The 13,024-nt window shown below is 47.1% G+C and overlaps 1 long non-coding RNA gene across 2 annotated transcripts; it reads left to right on the top strand.

Moving 5' to 3' along the window:
• LOC102547940 (uncharacterized) lies at positions 1 to 3,848 on the top strand. 2 transcript variants are annotated; one of them, XR_005489197.2, is made up of 3 exons: positions 1 to 419; positions 1,984 to 2,196; positions 3,576 to 3,848. It is a non-coding gene; the product is annotated as an uncharacterized LOC102547940 (long non-coding RNA). The 2 variants fall into 2 exon arrangements; XR_357116.5 differs by lacking the exon at positions 1 to 419 and adding an exon at positions 1,254 to 1,632.
• The last annotated feature ends 9,176 nt before the right edge of the window (positions 3,849 to 13,024 follow it).

Genomic DNA, 13,024 nt, shown 5'->3' on the forward strand with positions numbered 1-13,024 from the left:
AGAAGAGGGTATTGGATCTCATTACAGATGGCTGTGAGCTACCATGTGCTTGCTGGGAAATGAACTCAGGAGCTCTGGAAGAACCTCTGGTTCTTAACCACTGAGGCATCTCTCCAGCCCGCTATGTGACTTATTTAAAGTGACTTAGTATGAGAAGAGCTACAGGGCAAAAACCAGGCAAAGAGATACCATCAGTGTCCATTGAAGATATACCCAAGATAGGGTGGAGGCATTCGATGGGGGCACTGAGACGAGAGATGTCTAAACATGTTGCCTTGGATGAGCTGCATGCAGCCATAGAGTATGAGGCTGGATGGACGTCCCGAAGACAAGCATACACTCCAGCAGCAGGAAAGATGAGCTGAAGTTCAGAAGACACGCGTGTCTCACTCAGTCGCTTGGAGGAAGCCTGGGAACCGGTAAGTCAGGAAACTTCAGGGGTTAGGGAAAGAAGAAGATAGGCACCCAAATCACCGAGGAGAGGGGACAAGAGACTCCTGTGTGGGTGTCACAAATTCCGATGTGGCTGTAATGTGAGGTAACAGAATCAAATGAGATAGATCACTGTGGCGTGTCCTAATCCAGCATGACGTGTCCTCGTAAGAAGAGGGACTGAAACATGCCCCGAGGGAAGCTCGAAGAAACAGGAAGAGACAGCCATCTGTGAGAGAAACTGTAGGGAGCACCAACACGGGTACACCCACTGGGACCTTGATGGCATTTGTGGCCTACAGACAGAATGATAGGAAAGTTAACTTCTGTCATTACATTCTCTATCTGCGCCAGCAGCTCAAGCAGGCCCGTGCAGTCGAATCTTTTGCTCCAGACATAATTTTCTTCTTTAATCTCTGTTTCCTTTTCCTTTTTTTTTCCTACTAAACCCTAAGAAAAACTTTTTTTTTTTTTTTTTTTTTTTTTTTTTTTTTTTTGAGCTGGGGACTGAACCCAGGGCCTTGCGCTTCCTAGGTAAGCGCTCTACCACTGAGCTAAATCCCCAGCCCCAAGAAAAACTTTTAAGTGCATGAAGGTATGAAGACTATTAAATAAATACATCCTTTAAAAAAAGTTCCCATTTGAGTCTAGCGCCTTTAATTAAACAAGTAAGCCGGGGCTGGGGATTTAGCACAGTGGTAGAGCGCTTACCTAGGAAGCGCAAGGCCCTGGGTTCGGTCCCCAGCTCCGAAAAAAAAGAACCAAAAAAAAAAAAAAAAAAAAAAAAAACAAGTAAGCCATTGCTAAGCTGACGATGCCCCTCTGACCACAGCACTCAGCCCGCTCACTCCTCCTCAGAGGCTGCGGCTGTGGAACTACTGGTATGCATTCTTTTAGTCCGTGTGTCTGCAGATAGTATTTCTGACTGGCTTGTTTGGGCTTTAAATATTTTGCAGTCCTGGTACATGAGCACAGATCTTGGCTCTCTCCTATTTCTTAACCTCCTCTTTGGTAGTTCTCAAAGTATGACAAACAGACCAGGGTGCTAGAGGTACATTCGCTGATACACAGACCAGCAGACCAGGGTACAAGAGATGACATTAGCTGATACACGGACCAGCAGGGCATTAAACAGCATGGACTGGAACGTGAACTGTGACAGAACTATTCCTTGAAGATTAAATCAAAGAGAAGTAGGAGGTGCGTGGGGGTGGAGGTGGGGGCAACTGTTGAATGCTCGATAATTCCCTTCTTGAATAAAGAGAGAGCTCACGCTGTGTGTTTCCAGAAAGCTAAGTATCTGGTTAGATTTCCATGCAGCTGTCATTCCCTATGTATTTTTATGATTGTTTTCTATAAGGTGAGCGATCTTGGTCTCTAGTTTATGCCATCAGAATAGGATTGTTCTTATTTAAATTTATGTAAGTGGAAAAAAAACACAAGGATGCTTTAAGCTAAAATGGGCTAATAATCATACAGGTAAGAGGTTGTTTATGCACGAGATACTCGCCTGTCACAGCTCACTTACTGAGCGCTCTGTCTCTACATCAGAACCTGATCTGTCTGTTATGAGCTGTAGCCCTGAAGAAGACAAGAAGAGATGACTGAGCAAGAAAGTCACAGCAGCTTGCGTTGGAAACACCAGCTTCAGCAATGCTGTGGAAGACAGGCCTGAGGTCTCGCCATCTCCTCGGTGGGCTGGGGCTTTAAGAAGAGCTGACCTGATGGCGCCCAAGGGCTGTGAGGAGTGGGAATAAGGCAGAGGTAAGCGTCAGGTGACAGCCGCGCTGGGCGGCTTAGAGGGTCATTTGGGAGAAACAAAGCTAATGCCTTTAAGGAGTTTGCAGTTAACATTGCTTTTCATTTTTCTCTGGACCTTCCAAAGCCCAGAGCCAGGCCTGAGTCCCACACATGCAAAGAATACATAAACATATAGGGCTGGTTCACAAAATTCTGGTCTTCAACTTGGTGCTCTGCTTTGCCATTTTGATATTCCTTCCTTCCTTCCTCCTTCCTTCCTTCCTTCCTCCTTCCTTCCTTCCTCCTTCCTTCCTTCCTTCCTTCCTCCCTCCCTCCCTCCCTGCTGCCCTCCTTCCCTCCCTCCCTGTTCTCCCCCACCCCCACTCTCTTTTCCTTCAACAGGATCGTGGCTAGCCCTATAACTTGCTATGTAGACCAGGCTGGCCTCAGACACACAGCTATCCACCTGCTTATGCCTCCCAAGTGCTCAGATCAAAGGCATGTGCCACCATGCCCGGCTCATCTTGAGATTCCTAATATATGATTGCATTTGTGAATCAAGTCAGATAGGCATTCACAGGGCGCTTGATGTGGTTGGTCTACTCCCGTCGCCTCCCTGGCATGGCTCTTGGATGTTTGTCTTTGATCCCGGCCCCTGGTCTCCCATCCTATCCCCAGCTGCTCCCTCACATATTAGTGCACCGTGTTCTGCTACTAATCTGCTCTGACATGGATGCAAGCACAGACAGGGCCAGAGCTGGGTGTGTTCCCCAGGATGGGGCAAGGTGTGGCTGTCCCTCCTCAATTTGTGGTGCCATGGCTTGTTTGGTGGGTAACTGAGCAAGGGCCTCTGACCTACACTCCACCCAGTGACCCAGGGCTTCTACACCACGGTTGGAATTTCCTGGGAAATCACCTGCCCACTGTGGGTCCAGACAGCAGCATGTTCATGGGAACATCCTCCGCTGAACCCACTTCTCACTTTGCTCTGCACCCTATAAATTCCAGACTTGGCCTGAGTGTGGTAGTTAGTGGGTGTCTGTGTGCATCCAGTATGCATCCATTTGGAAAAGCAAGAATACTCAGGAGATAGGACATGTTTTTGGAGCCTGGGGTGGAGGTCAGGATGACCCAACACAGTGACCAAACCTCAGATATTTGTTTTCTTTCAGTGCATCATCTTGTCATGGGATCTGTTTACCCATCTATAAAATGTAGCAGTTAGACCAATGCATGGTCCGGGATTAAAATGGGGATGGGAACCTATGGTCAGGTGCCCAAATTCTTGGCACAACTTCTAGCCTCAGAAGCTTCCCCACGAACTCAATGCTGGACCCCAGGGTCTCTGAGTCAGGAATCTCATAACCAGAAGTGTTCTAAACTCACTTCTTCGTTCATCCTAGAGCGAAAACAAATGGGTTCAGAAGGCCAAGCCAGTGGGACCTGAAGCTAAACAAATGAGCCTGCAAAGGAACCTCCATGGCAGAGTGAAAATTACAGCAGTGGTGTCAGCTGTGGCTTGAAAAGCTGCCTAAAGAATCAGGTATCCTTGTCACCACCACCTCCCCCCAAAAGGAAAAGAAAAAGGAAAAAAGAAAGTCACACCCAGAAAGCAGAAATAAATGGGTTAGCCATAAAGACCAGAGTCTTTGGTGAGGCCCAGCTGACTCGTGAAATGTGTGTGCTGTGGTCTCGGGAGCTCAAATCTCACAGTGAGAGCAGCAGCTGCCGGGCTGCTCTCTGATGGGAAACTGGGATGAGGTAGGAGGGAGGCAGCTGGCCAAAGCCCTGGACAGATGTGAGGGAGGCGGTGGACACTGGCCTCAAAGAAAGCAACTCTGGGGTCCTGGGGGGAAGCGAAGAGGAAGGAAGAGAACAGAGACCCAGAAAGGTGGGAAACCAGAAAAGGGTGGGAAAGTGCAAAAATGTAGACATGGATTTCTGATGTAAGAGATGAGATGTGGGAGAAGACATATTTGTACTTCATAATGTAATTATGTAATTCATAACGTAATTGCATAATTTGCACAAAATTAAAACCCAATGCAAAAACAAGGCTGAGTGCTAATCATAGGCAAGTGGATTGAAAGAAGCAGCACTGAGGAGTGGACCAGGTTGCAAATGTAGGTAGGAGGCACTCCTCCCCCTCCCCCTCCCTTCCTCTCCCTCCCTCTCCCCCACACAGTGAGTAGCAAGGCTGGGAGCATGCTGGGTCAAATCCGTGTTCCCTGACTCTAAGCTATGTGACTAGTGGTTCCAGTTATTTAAATTGCGGTTCCATTATTCGTCAAAAGGAGAAAGTGGGATTAATCCTGCCTGTGTGGCAAGGTGTTTATAGACTGCTCTGAGTAACAGCCTCGTAACTATAAATCATGAACCCAGAGAAGTCCCTTCACTCTTTATATGTTTATGACCAAGTCACATACTCCCTTGAGCCCAGCTAAACAGCTGTCATCCCAAAGCTAAACAAAGCCACAATGGTATATAACCCCTGGCTGCTTTACCCTTTGTTTTGTTCTGGTTATCAGCAGAGCCGAGCTGGGATGGGGTTTATCTGCTTCTTTCCCTTCTGTGTCCTTTTACTGGATCATCATTCAAGTGATGGTGGAGATCCTGTAGAGGGCCAGAATCCCAAGGCTGAGGTGGAGCACAAGAAAGTGTAACCCTGAGAGAGGTTGGGTCATGGGTACTGCCCAGAAGGCCTGCCACCAGCCACATACTGTGTGTATTAGTCACTTTCTTGTTGCTTGTGACCCAGTGCCCAAGAAGAAGCAGCTAAGGAAGGGAAGATTTGTTTTAGCTCATGGTGGAGAAGACCTGGTAGCAGGAACAGTTCATTGCTGTGTGCCTGGAGCAGGAAACCCGCGCACATCACATGGTACAAACCAGGAAGCAGAAAAAATGAGGGCACATGTGTGCCTGGGCGTCCACCCTCAAGGCCTGCATCCTGGCAATCCATTTTCCTTTCCCCCTATTTATTCAACAGGGCAGGGTGGCCATTGTTTTTACGGGTCCTGGTTCAGTATGCCCCGCCTCACCTTCGAAGTCATCAAACCTGATGTTAAAAAGCTGTTTCCTTCTTGTTTTCTTCCCTCGTGTTTTCTTCTAAGGGTTCTATAGGTTTAGCTTTTATGCTTAGGTTTGTGGTGCATTTTAAGCCTTATATACGATAGAAGGTGAAAGTCTACTTCGTTCTTTTACACGTAGCCGCCCAGTTTTTCCTGGACGTGAATATCCTTTCCCCACTAAACAGCCTTGCAAACTTGACTGAAATCAGTTGTTTGTAATAAGGAACCCTTCATTCTCCTGAAGTCTTCTCATCCGTTTTCCCTGCTCTTCCTGCACCCACACCACCAGCATTAGCTCTTACTCTTTTGTCAGATGTTCTGAAGGGCAGGGCTCTAGGCTGCTGCTGTCTTCTTCGTACTCCATCTCTTGACCAATCTTGACCACCCCCGACTGTGCCTTCTAACGATTATGACCCAAATGTGGACCCAAACAGGTTTTAAAAAGGTGGCAGTGATCTTGCACTTTGGTTAGTGGCTTTTCCACTCCACACATTTCACAGTGCGGGTCCAGTCCAACAGCACGGAACCAGACTGAGGCCTTCCTCCTTCAGTGTAGAGGTTGAGTCAACTGGGCCTTACAGGAGCTCAGTTTATCCTGAACACAGCCATCTTGGTTGTGACTGGTGTCTTGCCTGCCTAGTGACCCTAGCACACACTCTTTCAAAGCCTATAGAATAAACACGGTTGTTAAGACAGCCCAGTGTTCAGTGCTATGCCTGTGTGGGTTTGGAATCACAGTTTTGATATGTTAATGGTTTTTGTGTTTTGTTTTGTTTTGTTTTGTTTTGTTTGTTTGTTTAAGAAAGTGCAAATATGGGTTGGGGATTTAGCTCAGTGGTAGAGTGCTTGCCTAGCAAGCGCAAGGCCCTGGGTTCGGTCCCCAGCTCCGAAAAAAAAAAAAAAAAAAAAAAAAGAAAGTGCAGATACATTGTGGTGACCTTTGAATTTCTCTGTATAAACCCCTGCCTTCCGCTTTGGGGTGTAGAATCCTATGTCTTACTGTTGCCAAGGACATACTTCTATCCCCAAGCCCCATATGCTACATTCTTATTGATCTTGACAATAATTTTCGCCTTTGATCTTTGGTGTTTTTCCTTCAAAGCACTCCATTTTTGATCAGGAATGACTTGTAATTCTGTCTTCTCTCTGCTCCAACCCCGGACTCCTTCCTTCCTCTAAACAACGGACAGTCTATCAGAGAGTTAGACTCCTATCGCTTACAATATGTCCTAATAGCACAGAAAGAGCTGGGTTTCTGAGTTTGGGGAACCTAAGCTAGTCAGCTTTCAGGATGCTGGTATTTACTCAGAGTTGTCCTCAAAACAACTGGAGGACTGTATGGAGGCTGGAGAGACGACTCAGAGGGTAAAGACGGTTGCCGCCAAGCCTGAAGACCCAGGCGTGATCCCCAGAACCCTCCCAGTTGTCCTCTGATTTCTACATATGTTCAAGCACCCCCATAAGATAAATAAATAAAAATTAAAAAGTATAACCAGCATCTTCATTATGCCTAATCAAGTTCCTTAGGGATAAATGACTAAAGCCAAAGATCTCCTCCAAATGCATCTGTGACGCCCATGATAACGATCCATTTATTGCTTTGATCTCAAGGTTGTATTGTTGATGACCTGCAACCTTGGCTCGCTCCTGAGGTCTTTAACGATGGCATTTGCTGAACCGGCTCCCCCAGTCTAAGAAAAACCCACTGTCTATTTTGCAAGTACAACTTCAAGTTCCAGCCACAGGGGCTCATCCCATCTGACTGTCCCAGACCCTGAGAAGCATGCTAGGGTCCCTCCTACCCAGACAGCATGACCACACTAATGCACACCTTCTGCCTAAGGGGAATGGGGAGAGAAGGGACAGAGGGGGAAGAGGGTACGAAGGCAAGAGAGCAAAAGAGTGAGGAGAGGGGACGCAAGCAGCCCCAGTCAGGCATACCTGGCTGTTGCTAGGTAACTGTGGGGCGGAGCCTAGAAGCTATGCTAACACAGGATGCCAACAGCCAGTGTGGAACCAGAGGCTGGTGGGAGGATGAAACGCCCTGGCTCCTTCACCTTCTCCGGAAGCACAATTTTGAGAGATGAGACCTCACTGGTTCTCAGGGGGCTCCACTGTGTCAACTGCCTTCCCTTCAATGCCTTCCTATTGCTGCTTCCTCAGATCAATCCGCAAGTCAACCACTGGCCTCTGATCCCTGTTACAGTGTCCGCTTCAAGGGGATCCAACCCAAACTCCCTCCCTACTCCAGTTCCCTCCCAGAGACAATTTCATATCCTATTATCTGGAGAAGAAGGAAGGCCAACTATACTGGTGTGAAGAAATGTAGAGTCCAGCTTGTCTCTGCATCCAGTCCTTAAAGCATCTAAACACAGCCATATATCTCAGCTTCAGGAGGGAAAGCCTGGGCAAACTCATGAATGCCTTCCCTTGGGAGTCCTCTATGCACAGTAGGGTCTTGTTTGAGCACTATTCTCGTTTCTGAAGCACCCTTCTTTCTCAACATCTTTTCTTTCATTTGTTTTATTTTTCTGGTGCCCTGGAGAGGTGTACTTGGAGTGATATGAGTGTGTGTGTACATGTTCCTACATTTGTGTGATGGAACACACATGCATGAATCCCTTAACTGCTCCTTGCCTTTGCCTTATTTTTGTGATATTGTTTTATATGTTATGTATGTGAGTATTTTGTCTGCATGCATGCATGTGTGTCATATGTATACCTGGTGCCTGTGGAGGCCAGAAAAGGGTACTGGATTCCTGGGAACTGGAGTCACAGCACTTGTAAGCTGCTGAGAATTGAATCCTGTGTCCTTGAGAGAGCAGCCAATGCTCTTAACTGCTAAGGCACCTCATTAATCCCACCACTTTATTTATTTATTTTTACATTAATTTTCGGTTTTGTTTGTCTCTGTGTGTATTTTCCAAGTGTGCTGTGTGTCTCTCTTTGTATATGCACCACAAGTGTTGTGCCACAAGTGTTGTGTGTCTTTGTGTGTGCATATTCCATGTATGCTGTGTGCGTCTCTGTATATGCTGTGTGGGTTGTATGTCTGTGTATATATAAGTCGTGGGTGCCGTGGGTGTCTTTGGAAGATTGAAGAGAGCGTTGGATCCCCTTGGAGTTGGAATTACAAGCAGATGTGAGCCATGTTTCCAGCCCTCCCCATCTTGTTTCTCTGAGACAGGCTTCCTCACTGAAATGAGAAGTGATCTGCTTGGTAGACTGGCTGGCCAGTAAGTCTCAAGGGTCCTCCTGCCTCTGCTACTTTGGCACTGGGATTTCAGGTGAGCACCTCCGTGCTAGCACTTTACATGGGAGCTGGGGGACATGTTTGTATTCATGAGGATCATTCCACCAACTGAGACATTTCCTCAGTTCATCTTACTGACATTTTCCTGTCTTTAACCTAAGGGGAGGTGGGGGGGGGGAAGCTCACATGTTTTCTTGAAGTCATCTCACAACACTGCCTTCCTTCACACCTAAGCTTCGGTTCAGAACTCTGGTTTTCATTTTCACCTGGCCACCTCCCCTCCTTTCTCATTTCTCCGCCCTGGTTTCTACCTGAGTCACTCTGGGAATGTCAAGGAAAAGCATCCTCGGTGCTGGGCCTCGTTCAATAAGCCCATTCTTCCCCTTCTTCAGCAGTTGGTCATGCTGGACTCCAGGTAATTCTGTAACGTGTTAAGACGGCTTATTCTCTCATTGGATTTATTTTTGCGAGCTCTTACTGTCAAAGGAGTTAGCCCCTTTCCTAATTCACTGATTTCACATGCTCCACGTACAGCTTCCAGCTTTCCAACTCATCTTGCCACCCTCTGCTCCAGAATGACCTGTCTGTTAGCCTCAGAAAAATCCCAAACACAGGGGCACCTCTTCCAGAAGGCTTTTCTGGGTGGGGAGCTCTCGCCTGTGCTCTCCCAGCCCTCCTCCCAGGTCCTCCCTTCTGTGTGCATGCACCACCTGGCTCTGCCCTTTTTCTATTTCTGACTCTTTCTTCACACCGTGTCCTCTCCCTGCGGGGAGACAGAGACTATAGGTGACGCTTTAGCCAGTACACGGCACTCCAGGTAGTTTGCTGACACTGGCAAAGATTTGCCTTTCTCGGCAGAGGATGCTGACAGGATTGAGGGCTTCCTGTCTACGTAGCCTCTGCCCTTCTCACTGTTTGGGCATCTCTCCAGCTTCCTACTCTTCGTTTATTGTGTATACCATGTGGGGACTGCAGGAAGCATGAGCCCCAAATTATCTTTGATGAATGAGTGCCCCTAAGCCCAAAGAGGGAGAGCACATTGTCCAAGGCCACTGTACTAATGAATGGCAGACTCAGGTCTAGTGTTCATGCCTCCTAACTTACAATCCAGGTCGCCTTTCTGTGGGCCTGTGAGAGCACTCACGATTGCCTCTGTAGGAGGGGATGGGAAACGAGCATCTAGGCTGGGATCACAGCTTCAGAGGCAGCTGGTCCTGAAGCTCACTAGCTCTTTGACTTTAAGCAACATCACTTACATTTTGAGCATCAGTTTCTCCATGTGCGAAAACAGGGATAATGCCTAAGCACTGAATTCGGTGCTTGTAGAATATTATTCCAGAGACAAGGAGGTGTCATGGGAGGAATAAGACCTTGGCTTTGAGCCTTATTTCTAGGAAGAGTTATCTGACTTTGCCACCAAGGACCATGTAAACAGAGAATAGCAGCTGTGTGCTCTTCGTGAGAGCAAAGGTGGTAACGGTGCCGGCTTGTAGTGCCGTGTCTGCCATTGTAGGTGACCGCCTGTATCTGGTGCCTCCAGACTCCCAGGAATATTTGATTCCTTCTTTCCCTGTGAAAAAAATACTATAAACACAATAATGGGAACCACATTGAGAGATCGAAGAGTGAAAGTGTTTTCTGGAACTTTAGAGCATTTTAGGACATCGCTGTTACTAATTACCAGCTTGTTCTGTTATGGTGTTTGTGTTTCTCTCACGCACTAACCTGCAAACAGCCCCAGGGAGGGTCATGTCAGTTCATCTTTGCTCTCCCAAGTAAGGCAGTGTTGGATCCATAGCAGAGGATCAAAAATGTTTGTTGGAGAGCCAGGCCTAGTGACGCATACTTGCGATCTCACTGTTTAAGAGTCTGAAGTGGGGCTGGGGATTTAGCTCAGTGGTAGAGCGCTTACCTAGGAAGCGCAAGGCCCTGGGTTCGGTCCCCAGCTCCGAAAAAAAGAACCAAAAAAAAAAAAAAAAAAAGAGTCTGAAGTGAGAGGATCAGGGAAGTTCAAGGATAGCCTCAACTACACAGCAGGTTCAAGGCTAGCCTGGACTACGTGACGCCCTGTCAACAAAACAAAACACCGTTTGCTGGGTAATTATCATGCATTGGATGGTTAGGAGAAAGTCTAACATGTTGCAGAGAGAGAGAAATGTAAAGGGACTTGAAATATCTACTTAGTGGCATAGGAACAGAAAACAGTAATTTATATATTGCCTTTTTATTTGTCAAATACTGCCCGGTGTCTTGACCACAGATTCTTCCGGCTTTGTGCTGCTCTGACCCCCTTCACATGGATGAAGAAATAAGGCTCAAAGGTCAAGACCTCGGCTGCAGGTTGCATAATTAGGGACCAACAGAACAGATAAAAGAGCAGGTGGCCACTGAGGAGCCTGGCTGTCTCCTTACCATTCTGTGTTCTCTGTGTCTCCCAGTTAAGCCCCCAGTCAGTCTCCAGGCATCATGGGGATTAGAGGAAAACAAAACCCAGTGCTCAGCACACAGAGGCTCCTGGTAGATTCTTGAAGACGATTAGCTCCTTACAAAAAAGCCCACTCACAACACAGCCCAGACCACTGGAGAACTGTGCTTAGCAAGCTGGTGAGGCCAAAGAGATTACATCTGCCGGAAAGGCCTGCAGAAACTGAGCCTTCTTTAAAGGCATCATTGTTGACTGAGGGCCCCTGCACCTCGCCCTCCTCGCCCTTCTAGCTTTGTCCCCATGTTCCGTGCAAGCCTCCCTCATCTTTCTGATCCTGTCAAGCCCACAGAAATGTTTAATATAATAGTGTCCCAAGAATTGGGAAACTTTGTCCCTTTTTTCATTTTCATGTGTAGATCGTGTGCGTGCGTGCGTACGTGCATGCGTGCGTGTGTGTGTGCCTGTGGAGGTCTGAGGTTGTTGCAAGAAATCAACCTCTGCCTTATTCATTAAGGCAAGATCTCTCAATCAAACCCAGAGCTCCACGATCTGACTAATCTAGTTAGTCAATTTGCCTGGGGGATTTCTCTGTCTCTATTGGCTACCACTCTCACCCAGCACTTATTTAGGCTCTTGAGGGTCAGTACTCCAGTTCTCACACTTATGTGGCAAGCACTTTAACTACTGAACCATCTTCACAGCCCCAAACTTTTGAACTAAATTAAACCTTCATAGCGGATTGTGGAGAGCTCTCAGGGCCACTTCAAGGAATTTGGCAGGAATTTGATGTTGTACTAGGACACGGAAGCAGGTTCAGGCAGGAATTTGACATTGGGCTAGGACTGGGAAGTAAGCTCCAGAAGAGTACAGCTGAGGACTGTGTTCTTTGTATCTTGATGGTCTGGTTAAGACTCTGAATACAGTGATCATGGGACCTTTGTTTGTGCTTTGCTTGTTCCTTAACTACTTTTTTTATGCCTTAGGACTGTACTTAGAACGATATAAAAGCAGATTGGGGTGGGGGTATTAAACCTGCTTGAGCTTCGGAACTGGCTGGGGTCATGTTATAGTATTGTCTAATTGATAATTGATTTTTTTCGTTTTAATCCTCGCTCCCTCCCTTGAAACCCTGTTGACTGACTGAGCTGGCTTGGTCAGAGGATAATAAATGAAATAGTACATAAACACACACACACACACACACACACACACTGTGGAGCTAATGATTCATCAGATCACACATTGCCCGCTCATGAGGTTGATAACACACATGTTCACAGTAGAAGCCTGAGCAAGTAGAAAAAAAGCCAAAACATTTTGAAATGGCCAGTGAGTCCATTCTTCCAAATTTAGCTTGTTTCCTTTTTCTTTTCATGTGGGATCACAATTTATCATGGCTGTCATAATTAGCTTTAGCTGCCAACTTGACTCAAACTTAGAGTCGCCTGGGAAGAGAGAACTGCTCAGGTTGGCCTGTGGTATGTCAGTGACATTTTCTGGATTACTAATTGATATAGGAGGGCCAAGCCCACTGTGGGTGGTACCATCCCTAGGCTGGTAGGCCTGGGCTATGAAAGAAAGGAACTTGAGCAAGCTAGAAGAAGCAAGCCAGTAAGCAGCATTCCCGTATGGTTTCAAACTTCTCTGCCATTTAGACACCAGCTCCATTTCATGTACTTTGTTCTCCCTGAAGTCAACTTGTCACTGGGCAAGCACAGGAAAACTGTCCCAGTCCCAACCAGGGCTTGTCACTCCTCTGCTTGGAGCCTTCCTTGGATTCTTAGTGTGTATTGGCACGGTCTTTAAAGACATCCTCCTGGCTCTCCAGCCTCATTCTCCACACGCCTTTGCCTGCTCACTCTTCTCAGCCAAAGAGCTTGAGAAGATGCGAGAACATCTCACACTGCTTCCATTTCTGTGTGTCGTCCTCATTTCCTCATTTCTTTACACCCTCATTTCATTTGGTTTTGGTAAAAATGTCATCTCAAAAAGACTTGCCCTGGCTGCTTAGGATGCACACAGTATGCTTGGCTTTAACATGACCCCAGGAGCTTCTCAACCCTCCCAGTCGTCCATGGTGAGAGCTGGCCACAGAAGGATTCTCTG

This window comes from Rattus norvegicus, chromosome 9 (genome assembly GCF_036323735.1).
Source record: "Rattus norvegicus strain BN/NHsdMcwi chromosome 9, GRCr8, whole genome shotgun sequence".
NCBI lineage: Eukaryota > Metazoa > Chordata > Mammalia > Rodentia > Muridae > Rattus > Rattus norvegicus.